The following is a 13336-nucleotide window of genomic DNA, read 5'->3' as shown; positions in this document are numbered from 1 at the left end:
GTGGATGGAGACATCGAGGGCCTCAGACTTCGCTGCATTGATTTTAAAATTTGACCATGTAACAAAGTGATCTATTTCAGCCACAACAGCAGGGATGGATATATGTGATTGAGTGATATATACTAGGACATCATCAGCAAATGCAGAGCACTTGTACTCGGTGCCTCCCACCTCAATCCACCTAATATTGGGGTTATCGCGAATTGATGAGAGCAGGTGCTCCATCACTAGGATGTATAAGAGAGGGGACAGAGGACATCCCTGCCTTGTCCCATTGGTGATTATGAAAGGTGATGAAAATGTTCCATTTATCTTCAGCCTAGCTGACGGATTGCGATACAGGGCCATGATTTTGGCTATAAAAGGGTCCCCTAGACCCCTACCCCAAGCTTTTTAAGAGAATAATATATGGCGTGCCTGGAGACTCTATGGAATGCTTTCTCAGCATCCAACGAGAGTATCTAATTACACATTTTTTACTGCATCTAGCCCAGGCAATACTTTGGGCCTAGTAGCAGTGTCTGCTAGTCAGCGGAGTAGCCACCGCCTGTAGATCTAATTACAAATTTTTAACTGCATCTAGCCCAGGAAATACTTTGGACCTAGTAGCAGTGTCTGCTAGTCAGCGGATTATCCCACCTGTTAACCCTCCGTCACATACAATATCGGTTCTAACGAGTTCACATACAATGTGACTGTCAGGCGCAGGCTAGAAAAATACCTATTATATCTAATGTTTGCAATTTCAGTGCTCTAAAAGTGATCAGTGACCTTCATAGGGATGTAATAAAAGAGACTAGACATAATCAGGTGCAAAAAAAAACCATTTACTTAACATAAAACTAACAACTCTGAAATACAAGCATTTCAAAACTCCCGCCAAATAGTCCCCAGTTCGACTCTGTCAAAAAACTGTACAAAGAAAATTTATGGAAACAAACTTAATTTTAAGGTACCTTAAGTACTATTAAACACATATGCAATCAGAATTAGATCCTGAAGTTTCTCCAGAAAAATTACACTTGCAGAGCAAAGAGCAAGAATTACACATCATTTTTGCATGTGTCAGGCAGATTGCATTATGACATTTGTGACATTCATAATTAGAAAGCCTTCTGATTCCGCTTTCCGTGGTGCAGGTGGTGCATCTCCTTCTTTTGGGAGGTGGTGCAGGTGGTGAATTTTCACTATCATCTTCTGGGCGGAATCTTTTGAGCTGAACTTGAAGGCGAGAGGGGATACCGATTGTTTTCATACTTCTCCGGCGTAGCTCTCCAAGCACTAGTTCATGGGCCAATTTTTTCAGATAGAATCGTCTACGGAGTGGTTCAAGCTTGTTTTCAAGGTAAATGACTTGTGAATTTATACCACCCAAATTCAACATAGCAAAAAATATGACCATTGGCCAGCGTTTGGTGTTTCTGCTGACGTTGAAAGTTGAGCACATCTGATCAGCTGTATCAACACCCCCTTTGGTTGCATTATAAAATGTAATTATCTCCGTGGTTTTTTGTGCCTCTGTCCCAGGATCGATGGCATCATCATCATGAAGTGTTGATAGAAGAAGTACAATTTTTTTTGCTTGTGGTACATAGGAAACCAAAACCTTTCCATTATGGAATGCAAACACACTGCTGTACTGTTGTCTCCCTTTCACACTTACAAACTGTGTAGGCAATTCTTTTTTATTTTTTCTTACAGTTCCGACATATGAAAGCTTCTGCATTTTCAGATAATCAATCAGATAACAATTTGAAAACCAATTGTCAGCTGTTATATTGCGACCCGATCCAAATAAGGGCTCAGCCAGTCTTTTTACAACATCACTGGGTTTGTTGCTGACACAGTAAGGACCTTCTGGTTGTTTTCCTGCATAAACTTCCAGGTTGTAAGTGTAGGTCTTACTGGCATCAACAAGGGCATACATTTTTATTCCATATTTGTTAGGCTTTGATGGAATATATTGACGAAAGGCACATTTACCACGAAAACCAGGGAGCATTTCGTCAATAGTGAGATTCTCCCCAGGGCAATAGCTTTTTTTACAGTTTTCAACAAATTTTTGGAATAAATCACGAATTGGAGCAAGTCGGTCATGTGTTTTACGTTCAGTTCGGGTAGTTCTGTCGTCAAACCGAAGGCAACGAATTAGAAGCTTGAATCTGTTTATGGACATAACAAGGCCAAATTTTTCAACTCCATCCCCATCTTTACTCCAAAGTTCCTCCAAACTTTGTCTATTTGCCCTATAAGCTCCTGCAAGGTATAATAATCCAAAAAAAGCATGCAGTTCTATTTCATCTGTGGCCTTGATGGTTCTGTTGCAGATGAACTTGTCCTTTATAATGTCTATATATTGGTTGGTATATGTGACAATAAAGTCCAGAATGTCATCTGTGAATAAACTATTCCAGCATTCAACTGCAGTTTTAGCATTACTTGCAGTTCCTATAACTGCAGGAATGTGAGTAATAATGTTTTGAGGTTCCCTACATTTTTTCTGGAGTGGCTTCTTGTTCCATTGGTTTTTTTTTATCTTTTCCCATATAATAAGATTCTACATCTTCATCCTCATCACTGTCACCATCTTGCTCTGTTTCAGAATCCACTGCACATACTTCCACCTCATCATGAGAATCAATCTCACTTTCCTCTCCTAAATCCTCATTCAGTGTGGGTCAGCATCATCTAACAGCATGTTTGTTACTTCCTCAACATCAAGGTTTTTTGATAAATTGTACATTTTCCTCTCCATTTCAGCAGATAATCTGAAGCAAGAGAAGGAATATGTGTTAGGGAACTACTGTATATGCCTGAGCAGCACACTTTCTTTTTTAATCTGCCTTATTTCTATGAAATATCCTCACACTTTGTGCTATACATTCATAAAACAAGCTAAATAAACAATTGTGATGAATAAAAATATAAAATATCAACCTTATTGAGTGTGACGTGTTCACATACAATGAGCCTGATAGATTAGCGCAGTTATATCTGTCCTCCTGAAGCTCTGCAATCCAACTGTGGTATGAGGTTTCACAGAGCTGCTAGAGACAGGAGACTACCTGGAGGGAGGGGATTTCCTCACAATCTGGTGAGGAAGGAGAAATGAAAGTAAAAGAGATGTGCCTGTCAGGCCTATTGTATGTGACGGAGGGTTAAGAAAGCTACACCACCTATAGTTTGGACACTTAATTTTTTCAAAGGAAATGCTTCGGGCCCCCGGGAAACTCAGTGAAGAGCATCGGGGAGGCACCCCAAGGCACAGGGGCTGGGACTGGCGGTAGGACGCCTTGCAGTGGACCGCCAAGCTCGATCCTTATAAAAGCTTTTTAACTGCAGCAGCTTTAGTGGACGCTACTGGAGCTGGAATTCCCATGGCTGCTGGCATCTGACTTGCCCTCCAATAGATCCTTGTAAAATGATTTAAAGTGTACTCATTCAAATTAGAGAGACAATTTAAATTAAAAAGCTTAGACCTGCCTCCACCGCGGGGGGGCTCGCTCGACCCACCAGCGGACAGGCACCAGTATTCGACGAACAGTTCAACGAACATACGGGTGTTCGACGAACCGAACCGAATTCGAACACTACGGGGGTGGCTCAACTCTAGTAGTTACCAGCCAAGGTGTCAAGGAAAATGTACAACAGGAAGCAGCCGGCCCCCTTTTGTTAGAAGGAGGTAACACAGGGGCAGAATGCTGATGAACAACCACTCTCAACCTCTCACTCCATGGAGGGGGTGATTGCCTAGCACTAAAACTGCACACAGATGAAGCTTGCAATAGGGCACAAGTCACACATATGTAGCACCGTGCCTAGCCAGCAACCCATTACACGCCCATACTATTCGATTAGGCGGGATGCCCGGCACCCTATCAGTGCATAACAGAAGTGAAAGTCCCTAATTTACAAGGTCACCATTGATGGGCCTGGCTGCACCCTGTAAGATGAAAAAAGTGCATAAAAATATATAATAGGAGGTATTTTTAACTATAGAGTAGGGACTCACAAAGAAAGTGAGGACCCTTGACGCGGATTGCGAGCTTGCTTATTTTGGCCAAAATATTAACCAATACCTCCTATGAGAGGGTGAGAGTAGAGTTGAGCCACCCCCGTAGTGTTCGAGTTCGGTTCGGTTCGTCGAACACCCGTATGTTCGTCGAACTGTTCGTCGAACTGTTCGTCGAACACCGTTAAAACCAATGGCAGGCAAACAAAAACACATAGAAACACATAGAAAACACCTTCAAAGGTGTCCAAAAGCTGACAAACTGCTCAGAAGACACAACTAACACATGGAAAAGTGACAAGTACATATAGTCATGCGAAAAGAAAAGAGGTGGAGGAGTAAAAGGAGGGGGAGACACAGATATAGGCATGTCATGCCCTTCTAAAATCCAAAAAGTGTGAAGCTGACACGGCCAGTCCGTTCCTGCCCGTGCGACCTCCGTGTCGCCGGGTTTGTGCCAGAGCTGCGGTGGACCCTGACGGCCAGCCCCCCTCTCCCAATACTGGTGCCTGTCCGCTGGTGGGTCGAGCGAGCCCCCCTGCAGTGGAGGCAGGTCTAAGCTTTTTAATTTAAATTGTCTCTGTAATTTGAATGAGTACACTTTAAATCCATTTACAAGGATCTATTGGAGGGCAAGTCTGATGCCAGCAGCCGCGGTAATTCCAGCTCCAGTAGCGTCCACTAAAGCTGCTGCAGTTAAAAAGCTTTTATAAGGATCGAGCTTGGCGGTCCACCTCAAGGCGTCCTGCCGCCAGTCCCAGCCCCTGTGCCTTGGGGTGCCTCCCCGATGCTCGTCACTGAGTGTCCCGGGGGCCCGAACCATTTCCTTTGAAAAAATTAAATGTCCAAACTACAGGTGGTACAGCTTGCTTAACAGGTGGGATAATTATATTCTATACACAGGTAGTGTAGCTTGCAACACAGATACGCTACTCCACTGACTAACACACACTGCAAGAGGCCAAAAAGGATTTGCTTAGCTAGATTTAGCCAAATGCTGTGAAAAACAGTTAAAAATTTGTAATTAGATCTACAGGCGGTGGCTACTCCGCTGACTAGCAGACACTGCTACTAGGTCCAAAGTATTTCCTGTGCTAGATGCAGTTAAAAATTTGTAATTAGATACTCTCATTGGATGCTGAGAAAGCATTCCATAGAGTCTCCTGGTGCGCCATATATTATTCTCTTTAAAAGCTTGGGGTAGGGGTCTTGGGGACCCTTTTATAGCCAAAATCATGGCCCTGTATCGCAATCCGTCAGCTAGGCTGAAGATAAATGGAACATTTTCATCACCTTTCATAATCACCAATGGGACAAGGCAGGGATGTCCTCTGTCCCCTCTCTTATACATCCTAGTGATGGAGCACCGGCTCTCATCAATTCGCGATAACCCCAATATTAGGTGGATTGAGGTGGGAGGCACCGAGTACAAGTGCTCTGCATTTGCTGATGATGTCCTAGTATATATCACTCAGTCACATATATCCATCCCTGCTGTTATGGCTGAAATAGATCACTTTGTTACATGGTCAAGTTTTAAAATCAATGCAGCGAAGTCTGAGGCCCTCAATGTCTCCCTCCACAAATCCATACAGGATTCCATCCAGTCCAACTTTCCCTTTGCCTGGCCCTCACAGGGTATCAAATACTTAGGAATTCATATTCATAGAGACCTCTGCCGTCTCTTTTATCTTAATTTTGGGCCCTTTATTGAACAACTTCATAAAGATCTTACTTCTTGGACGGTGAAGGATTTTTCCTGGTTCGGCAGAATAAGTATACTAAAAATGAACGTCCTACCTAAACTCTTATACCTCTTCCAAACCATTCCTGTAGTAATTCCCTCAAATTTTTGGAAAAGACTACGCAGTAGCTTTTAGTCTCCCCAGGATGACACAGGTGGGGCAGATGGTGGTTGTCCCGGCCCGCTAGGCCGCATTGTAGCACAGTGAGCTTCGCACTGCAACTTATGCTTCATATCCATGTGACAGTTCATGCATGAAGTGCTCAAACTATGGATTTTTTGGCCTCTACTTAGCTTTTGGTGACAAATGTTACAGATAACACGAGTTGGGTCACCCTAAGCGATCTGAAAAAATGCACAGGCTATGCAAGGTTTAGCACCCATGCGACCTGAAGAGCCACCACGACTTGTGGTCAGAGGCAGAGTTGTGTTTGAGGATGCAGTTGTTGACGTGCTTCCAGTACTACGTCTCTGTCCAGGAAGGCGCAACCTGACCTCGTCGTCACTAGCATCCTCCTCCACCTCCTCTGCTGACCTCATCGACTGGCTGACTGTGGGTTGACAGTAAGTGGGATCTGCAACCTCATCATCATCACCCTGTGTGTTCTCACACCCGTCGTCCTCACAGCCAACCTCTTCCTGCCCTGACAAAAAACTCAAGTTGTCGCTCCAATCAGGTATTTGAGTCTCATCATCATCTTCCTCATTGTCTCCACCAACAGGAGTTACAGTTTGGGAACGAGGGTCTACATTATGGTCAGAACCTTCTGCGTCTGGTCCTGGATCCGACTCATAAAGATTCTGGGCATCAGTGCAGATCATTTCCTCGTCTGGATTCACAGAAGCTCTGGAGCCGACCTCTGATTCCCAGGCTATAGTATGAGTAAACAGCTCTGCAGACTCAACCATCTGTTCTACCCCATACTCAGACGGGCAGCTGGAGACTTGGTAGCTGTGAGGAAGCAAGTGCGATTGGGGTGACACCTCTGAGGACTGGAGTATTTGTGATGTTAAAGTTGAGGTGGAGGAGAGCCCACTTAAAGGAGCACTTGATATCCGTTGAAGCACCTGCTGTTTTTGTGCCTCATCTGGAATTTGTAGCGATTGGCGTGGCCGTAAGCAAGGGATCGTATCACATTGTCCGCTAAAAGAAGTAGACATCTTAGTTTGGCTGGAAGATGGTCTTTCTTCTGCAGATGTTACTGTTGCTTTAACACCGACCCAACGGACACAACCTTTTTTTCCCTTCCCAACACGCCTATTCCCCTTTCCACCAGCAGCAGGCCTTTTTCCACTCATTTTGGTGGCTAACTAATTGACAACTCTGGAGTTGTTTGCACAAAAAACGATGGATGGGAACTGAGCAGAGCTGAGTGGCCAAACTGTGGTATTAGCCCAAAAGGATTGGCAGAGTTAGATGCAGTAAAACAATTTTATTACATACACAGGTGGTGGAGCTTAGTATAGATGGACTAATAGAATGAGTCCCACACACTGCTACAAGCCCAAAATTATTTTCCGAGCTAGATGCAGATAAAAATTATTTGTAATTTGCAAGCTGGAGGAGCTTAGTATAGATGGACTAAGAATAAATCCCACACACTGCCACAAGCCCAAAATTATTTTCCGAGCTAGAAGCAGATAAAAATTATTTGTAATTTGCAAGCTGGAGGAGCTAAGTATAGATGGACTAAGAATAAGTCACACACACTGCTACAAGCCCAAAATTATTTTCCGAGCTAGATGCAGATAAAAATTATTTGTAATTTGCAAGCTGGAGGAGCTTAGTATAGATGGACTAAGAATAAGTCCCACACACTGCTACAAGCCCAAAGTTATTTTCCGAGCTAGATGAAGATAAAAATTGTTTGTAATTTGCAAGCTGGAGGACCTTAGTATAGATGGACTAAGAATAAGTCCCACACACTGCTACAAGCCCAAAATTATTTTCTGAGCTAGATGCAGATAAAAATTATTTGTAATTTGCAAGCTGGAGAAGCTTAGTATAGATGGACTAAGAATAAGTCCCACACACTGCTACAAACCCAAAATTATTTTCCGAGCTAGATGCAGATAAAAATTATTTGTAATTTGCAAGCTGGAGGAGCTTAGTATAGATGGACTAAGAATAGGTCCCACACACTGCTACAAGCCCAAAATTATTTTCCAAGCTAGATGCAGATAAAAATTATATGTAATTTGCAAACTGGATGAGCTTAGTATAGATGGACTAAGAATAAGTCCCACACACTGCTACTAGCCCAAAATTATTTTCCGAGCTAGATGCAGATAAAAATTATTACTAATTTGCAAGCTAGTGGAGCTTAGTATAGATGGCCTAATAGAATGATACTATGCTTAAAAGGTTTTACTTGGCTAGGTGCCATAAAAAAATTGTATTCTATACACAGGTGGTGTAGCTTGCAACACAGATACGCTACTCCACTAACACACACTGCAAGAGGCCAAAAAGGATTTGCTTAGCTAGATTTAGCCAAATGCTGTGAAAAACATTTGCACAGCACTGGCACAGACCTGCCTGGCAAAAAGTCCTAGGAAATGCTGTAAAATAGTCCTCAAAAGGACTGCAATTACAATTAGTCCCTACTCCCAACCTATCTATTTAAGAGCACAGACCTGCCTGCTAAAAGTCATAGGAAATGCTGTAACCTAGTCCTCAAAAGGACTGCAATCACAACTATTCCCTACTCCCAAACTATCTGTAGATTTCAGAGAAAATTGGCTTGAAATTAACACTGAAAGTTTAGCGCACACAGCAACAGTGGTGCCGTCTAACACGCAGCTGCAGCAGTGAGAAAATGGTGGCCACGGGGAAAATGGCTGGGTCTTATAGGGCAAGGACATGTGACATACACAGCCAATGACACATGCCCTTGCTTGTGTGAAAAAAAGCAGTTCGCTCCGTGTGTGCGCTGCTGATAGGCTGACAGATTGCACCTCCCCACTGTAAATGCGGAAAAGAGAAAAAAAAATGGAGATCTTCATTATTCCTGCAGAGATCCATCCCCTGCCCCTCCCCCCGCCCCACTGTACGCTCAAACTGCGTATTAACATTGATTATCAGCATTACTAAGAAAAAATCCAGTTATGATTTTGGTGCACGAACAGTTATCGAACATAACCTCGAACAGCTGGATTTTTTTCAAATTGTTCGTGCTCGCCGAACGGCTCGAACACCGCTCAAAACAGCTCGAATTTGAGATTGGCGAACAGTTCGAGTCGAACACCGCTCATCTCTAGTTGAGAGTGGTTGTTCATCAGCATTCTGCACCTGTGTTACCTCCTTCTAACAAAAGGGTGGCCGGCTGCGTCCTGGTGTGCATTTTCCTTGACACTTTGGCTGGTAACTACCATTGACTTTTTGCTATTTTCTAATTTAATTTTGGTAATTGTTTTTAAAAAAATTCAATTTATTGCTTTGGCTCTGCTGTTTGTTTTTAGCAGCAGAATATGAGCAGAGCTTACAAGCTCTTTTCTATTGACCATGTAAGCACTTTTGAAGCTGTCCAGAATCGCTGTGGACTAGTGTTGAGCGAGCACTAAAATGCTCGGGTGCTCGAAGCTCGGGCCGAGCTCACCGTGATACTCGGGTGCTCGACCCAAGCAACGAGCCCAATGTTAGTCTTTGGGAGACCCGAGAATTTTTGCGGCGGCACCCCCGGCAGTCTGTAGAAAGCCTAAAAAGTGCCCAAAACTATAGTGACAGTGCTCAAATGACATGGGACAGCATGGGGATCGCCCCAGGAAGCATTTCTGACCCCCAGGTCACTGCTGTCTACAACGTGGTCAGAGGTATTAAGCCACTTTTAAGGGCTCACAATAAAACGTTCAAAAACGAAACTGAAACGGTTTTCCTGTGAAATATGTTAAGGAACTTCCTTTCCAGGGTAAAGACTTGTGTATAAGGTAAAATAAATAACCTTAAACAAAAATACTCCTCCACACCTTGAGCTATGTTCACAAGTAGCATTTTTATGTGTTTTTGCACTTTTGTATTGCTTTCAACCGTGACAAATGCATTCACCGGGAAATGTCATTTTAACATTTTACAACCTTATCTGGCCATGTGCTGTGTGACACATGCATACAGTGCTGAAAAGACATGGGAACAGCATGGGGAAGACCCCTGGAATCATCTCTGACACCCAGGTCACTGCCTAAAAGTGTGCCCATCAGAAGTGATCCTTGCCACATCAGAAGATGCAGACTTGTAACTATCCCCGTGCAAGTCCTTGTCCCAGGGCAGTGTTCAATTGTACCTCCCCCATTCCTTGCAATGCAAGCGCAAGTATGCAGCCTGCCAACCATCCACCCCCAGGCTGCAATACTATACTGCTTGCTTGCACTTGAAATTGGGCCTTTTAGGCATGTGGAGGCGGAATCTGGCCACCACGTCATGGTTGTGTCGGCGGCCGGGTGTCCATATTCGGTCCCCAGCCGCCCCGCGGCCGGGTGCCCACACATGGTCCCCAGCCGCCTGGGGGAGGCCGGGTGTCCATAAACGGTCCCCAGCCGCCCCTATTTGTCCCGGTGCACCTTATACACAAGCGCGCATACCAAAACATTACCTGTGCCCTCCTCAGTGCATTTAATGGGAAGGACAGCCTAACCACAAACACGTGGACAAGTGAATGTGGCCAGGGATGGTCCATCTCACTGATGCCTTCACACTGGGTTAATATTGTGGAAGCCAGAACACAGTTGGACACTGGGATGCAACACGTCCTCCAGACATAGAGGATTGCGGGTCCTGGGTCAATCAGGCTTCAACACAAAGTTCAGAAGGTAGACAGCAGCAGTGGTCAGCCTCCTACACAACGAGTAAATTATTCATGATCATAAGTAGTGTTGAGCCACCCCCGTAGTGTTCGGGTTCGGTTCGGTTCGTCGAACACCTTAGAACACCGTCGAACACCGTTAAAACCAATGGCAGGCAAACAAAAACACATAGAAACACATAGAAAACACCATCAAAGGTGTCCAAAAGCTGACAAACTGCTCAGAAGACGCTTTCTTTAAAAAAGCCGGCCGGCAATTCAGCAGCGGCATACACCGGTACCCGACAATTTAGACAAGAAGGAATAGAGCCTCACACATAGATTAGATAGATAGAAACATGTCAGTCACATATATATGAAGTACAGTGACAGTGTTGCTTACTGTACTTGTCATTTAGTGTAAAGGATTTATTAAAAAATATAATAGTGTTTTCATGCACTGTCTCTTTAAAAAAGCCGGCCGGCAATTCAGCATCTGTACCCGACAATTTATAACAGACAGAATAGAGCTTCACACATAGATTAGATAGATAGAAACATGTCAGTCACATATATATGAAGTACAGTGACAATGTTGCTTACTGTACTTGTCATTTAGTGTAAAGAATTTATTAAAGAAAATAATAGTGTTTTCATGCACCGTCTCTTTAAAAAAGCCGGCCGGCAATTCAGCATCTGTACCCGACAATTTATAACAGACAGAATAGAGCTTCACACATAGATTAGATAGATAGAAACATGTCAGTCACATATATATGAAGTACAGTGATAGTGTTGGTTACTGTACTTGTCATTTAGTATTAAAATAAAGGATTTATTATTAAAAAAATTGGCGTGGGGTTCCCCTTAATTTTAGGCTCTAGCGGAGGTTAAGCAGACAGCTGGGGCAGATGTTTGAAGCCTGGGAAGGGGGTAATACCCACGGAGCTTCCCAGGCTACTAATATCAGCCCCCAGCTGAATACATAGCCTTTACTAGCTATTAAAATGGGGGACCCCCCCAAAAAAATGACGTGGGGTCCCCCCTAATTTAATAGCTAGCAAAGGCTAGGCAGACAGCTGGGGGCTGATATTAATAGCCCAGGAAGGGAGCCATGAATATTGGCCCCCTCCCAGGCTAGAAACACCAGCCGTCAGCCGCCCCAGAAATGGCGCATTCATAGGATGCGCCAATTCTGGCACTTAGCCTCGCTCTTCCACGCTGCCCTGTAGCGGTGGCAGGGGGTAATAGGGCTGGGGTTGATGTCAGCTTATAATGCCAGCTGACATCAAGCCCAGGTTAGTAATGGAGAGGCATCTATAAGACACCCCCATTACTAACCCCATAGTCAAAGTTAAAAGAAAACACAAACACCCAGAATAAAGTCCTTTAATTGAAATAAAGACACAATCCTTTATTGTTCTAAATTAAACCATACTTACCATCACGCCCATTCCAGCTGAAGCCAACGATCTCCTGCAATAAAAGAAAAATAATAAAGCAACATCATCCTTACCTTTCCATGGTTCCCACGACAGCTTCAGCTCTGCTACATCGAGATGACAGGCTGGACCGCAGCAGAACGCTGCCATCCAGCCTGTCATCCCGCAGACACTGAGAAGCGCAGGCATGCTTGCGCTCTGCAGTGGCTGGCTGTGACGGCATAAAGATGAGACGAGTTCATGTCCAATGAACTCGGCGCACCTCATGCACGTCACTGACAGCGTGGGAAAATTCTCACGCTGAAGCGCTGAGTGCAGGAGAATTCTCCCACGCTGTCAGTGACGTGCATAAGGTGAGCTCATGTCCAATGAACTCAGCTCACCTCCTGCACGTCACTGACAGCGTGGGAGAATTCTCCTGCACTCAGCGCTTCAGCGTGAGAATTCTCCCACGCTGAAGCGCTGAGTGCAGGAGAATTTTCCCACGCTGTCCGTGACGTGTATAAGGTGAGCTCATGTCCAATGAACTCAGCTCACCTCCTGCACGTCACTGACAGCGTGGGAGAATTCTCCTGCACTCAGCGCTTCAGTGTGAGAATTCTCCCACGCTGAAGCGCTGAGTGCAGGAGAATTTTCCCACGCTGTCAGTGACGTGCATGAGGTGAGCCGAGTTCATTGGACATTAACTCGGCTCATCTGGATGCCCTCACAGAGAGACACTGTGGAGCGCAAGCAAGCCTGCGCTTCTCAGTGTCTGCGGGATGACAGGCTGGATGGCAGCGTTCTGCTGCGGTCAAGCCTGACATCTCGATGTAGCAGAGCTGAAGCTGTCATGGGAACCATGGCAAGGTAAGGATGATGTTGCTTTATTATTTTTCTTTTATTTCAGGAGATCGTTGGCTTCAGCTGGAATGGGCGTGACGGTAAGTATGGTTTAATTTAGAACAATAAAGAATTGTGTGTTTATTTCAATTAAAGGACTTTTTTCTGGGTGTTGTGTTTTTTTTAAATACTTTACTAGAAATTCATGGTGGTCATGTCTAATATTGGCGTGACCCCATGAATTTTGGGCTTAGGGCCAGCTGATAATGCCAAGCTGGCCCTAACCCCTTTATTACCCAGTGAGCCACCGCATCAGGGCCCTGGATGAGTTGGGTACAGCGCCAGAAGATGGCGCTTCTATGAACGCGCCATTTTCCGGGGTGGCTGCGGACTGCAATTTGCAGCGGGGGTGGCCCAGAAAGCTTGGGCCTCCCTGCGCTGCGGATTCCAGCCCCCAGCTGCATAGTTGTACCTGGCTGGACACAAAAACAGGGCGAAGCCCCACGTCAATTTTCTTTAAATTATTTCATGAAATAAT

Source organism: Phyllobates terribilis, unplaced genomic scaffold, assembly GCF_046119375.1.
Source record: "Phyllobates terribilis strain yellow unplaced genomic scaffold, ASM4611937v1 Scaffold_4__5_contigs__length_816908805, whole genome shotgun sequence".
Lineage (NCBI taxonomy): Eukaryota > Metazoa > Chordata > Amphibia > Anura > Dendrobatidae > Phyllobates > Phyllobates terribilis.
Note: the sequence above shows the minus strand (reverse complement) of the source record.